At 44.5% G+C, this 3,076-nt stretch overlaps 1 long non-coding RNA gene across 1 annotated transcript; it reads left to right on the plus strand.

Annotated features, from left to right (window-relative positions):
• LOC125613815 lies at positions 1-1,815 on the plus strand. The gene is made up of 2 exons (XR_007344406.1): positions 1-376; positions 1,471-1,815. It is a non-coding gene; the product is annotated as an uncharacterized LOC125613815 (long non-coding RNA).
• The last annotated feature ends 1,261 nt before the right edge of the window (positions 1,816-3,076 follow it).

Genomic DNA, 3,076 nt, shown 5'->3' on the forward strand with positions numbered 1-3,076 from the left:
AGCTTCCTCCTTTGCTCTGGCTGGGGCTGTCTGTGGACCTGCACATGGTGCAGGTGGGAGTTTCTCCTGGGTGTTGTGCACATGGCTGCTGCTGGAGCCTCTCACAGCTTTCATGGAATGTGTGTGTGTGTGTGTGTGTGTGTGTCCATCTCTCCAGCATCTTGTGTTTACTACTTGCTGAGTGTCAAGTGCCTTGTCACAGTCTGAAAGCTGCCTCTGCTTGGGCTTCCACACAGGTGTGTGACATTCACACAAATGCTTGGCCCTCTATTGCCCTTTGAGGAAATCCCAGAGCCTGTGAAGCACCTTGTGATGACACCTAAAGCAAAGGGGATTAACTTTGGCACAAGCTGAGAGACAAGGACTGCAGAACTTGGTAAGGGTTGGGTTGGGGTGAAAAGATTTGTAAAAATGGGGTTCCTGTGCAAGGATCCCAGGGGAAATATTGTAACTGTCCCGACTTTGGGTTGCCTGGGTAGATGGAACTGCCCTAATGCACTTTCATTTTTTTTGCTTTTTTATGAAAGGATTTTTGGCTGGTTTCTGTATTGCTGAAAAGAAATGGGGTATTTTAAATCACTTCCATGACCGTACATGCTCACGTTTCTGTACCAGTATAAGTTATTTATTTTGGTACTGGGGTTTTAACTCAGGGGTGTTTAACCACTGAACCACATCCCCAGCCCAAGGTTATTTCTTTTTGTATAAATCAGAGATAGAACTCATAATATGGATAGATGGATAGATAGGTAGAGTGGGAAGAGGGAGAGAGAGGGAGAGAGGGAGAGAGAGAGAGAGAGAGAGAGAGAGAGAGAGAGAGAGATGAGAGGGGATTTTTTTGGTGGAATTGGCTCATGTGATTTTTGGAGGCACAGTGTCCTGCAACAAGCTGTCTTTGGGCTGGAGACCCTGGGATGCTGCTGGTAGTGTGGCTCAGTCCAACTGCAAAGGTCTTAAAACCAGGGAAGCCAGTGATGTAATTCTCAGTCTGAGGTGAAGGCCTGAGAGCCTGCGGTTCTGCTGGTGTAAGTCCTGGGATCCCAAAGCCAGAGAGTTCTGATGTCCAAGGCTGCAGGAGGAGAGTGTTCAGCTCCAGCAGAGAGACAAAAACCTTTTTCTCTGTTTCTGCTCTGTCTGGGCCCCCAGTCAATTGCATGGTTCCACGTGGAGGGTGGAACTTCCCCAGTCAATTGCCAGGTGCCCACCCACATGGAGGGTGGACTTCCCCACCTCTTCCACTTTGACTCACAGGCCATCTCCTCTGAAAGCGTGGAGACACACACCCACAGATACGCTTTCCCACTTCTCTAGGTATTCCTTCATCCAGCCACACAGACACTAAAATTAAACATCTCCCCTCTGTGTGACGTGATCTTCTCCTTGTAGGGTGGACATATTTCCAGTCCTCCTTCCAGACTCACTTTGTCTCCCTTCCTCATGAAATTTTCCTTGTATTTTTCCCTCTCTCAGTCCAAATTAGGTCCCTTTCTGCTGTCCTGTGATGCTCTGTGCTGATTTCTACAATCCTCACCTCTCTGAGTGCAGAGGTGTGTGTGAGGAAATTGCTCCACCACTGAGCTACATCCCCACCCTGTTATCTTTCCCTGTATATCCAACTTGTAAAGACATTTTCAATCTGTTTTCCAGTGGTCAAATCCCTTTACATTCTCACCTGTTAAGTTTTCATTTCATAATATGTGAGATTTCTAGTTCCTCCAGTTGGGATTCCTACTTTCTGCTGTTAAGTTTTCAGCCTTTTATTTGTTTTTGCAGAATCACAATAAATAAAGGCTGTTTGCAATTACATAAAACTAATGAAGCTTGCACTGATCTTTTAAAATGTGAAATAAAAGCTTAAAATCACCTATAATCATAACACCCTAATTATTTTTCAAAAAATATCACACATGTGCACAAAACTGCAGACACCTGACTTTAGGAGATACCATTAAAAACAAATACTCTACTGTTGGGCCAATGGGTGCTGGGATGAACCCATGGCCTTATGTGTGCTAAGCAAGGGCTCTCCCACAGTCACACCCCCAGTCCCTGGGTTGTTTCTGTTTTTAAATAAACATTTTCATTTATAAGCATCTGTAAAAATAACAGATCCTGTGTACCTTTTACTCATTTTTGCCCAGAGGTAATATCTTGAAAAATCATAGTTCAATATTACCAAGGATGACACTGATACAGTCAGGATGCAGAGCATCTCCATCTCTATCCCTTCAGGGTCAAATTCAATGGCAGTGAGTCTTCAGGCAGCCAGTAGGAGGCACAGGATCACTTGCAGAGGCGCATAGCCATTGTGTTGCCACCCTACGGCCGCTAGAGGTTGCCAAGTCACCATTTACTGAAGCCGGAGGGATTCTGCAACAGCACATTGCTTCAACAGATGAAACAAGGAATGGATTACAAAATATATAATGATTTACCTTGTCCGATTCCAAACTGCATGAATGTCACCATATCAAATCGGAGGGATGACTTTTCAGTTTTCAGTAATAGGGCTCATGCATACTTCCAAACAGGAAAGGCATAAAAGAACATCCATAATAACTGTTAGTAACCAGCAATGTTCCCAAGTAAAGGTGATCAGTCAGGAAGCAAGGACTTTTAACGTTTAAAATAGTGGAGTCCAATGCTATCCTCCCATCATTTCAGAACTGCAACAATGAGACACCTTTAGTCCTCAATCATGTATTTCTGACTTTTTGATAATGCACCAAGGATGCCAGCTTGGGTAGGGAGTGCCGGGAGAGGGGACCTTGACTTAGGATGAGTGCAATCCTTGATGTATGTGATGGAGAAGTACTTCAACCTTGATTAGCCTTGACCAGCCTTCAAGCTCCTAGAGTGTTTGCTTTTAAAAATGCATGAGACATAGATGTGTCACAGAGCACCAATAAAGATAAGGTGTTTCAAAAAAGATAAGGTTCCTGAAATACTGAATTGTGATTGAGAAGGACCTGCTTGCCTCTGGAGGAATGAGCTTCCTGAGCTGAGGTTCATCATGGAAGCTTTGACAGGTCCTCAATTTGTGAAGGCAGAGAGAGCCCATGGAGGCTTATTCTGA

The sequence above is a fragment of the Marmota marmota genome, unplaced genomic scaffold, assembly GCF_001458135.2.
Source record: "Marmota marmota marmota unplaced genomic scaffold, marMar, whole genome shotgun sequence".
In the NCBI taxonomy this organism is placed as follows: Eukaryota; Metazoa; Chordata; class Mammalia; order Rodentia; family Sciuridae; genus Marmota; species Marmota marmota.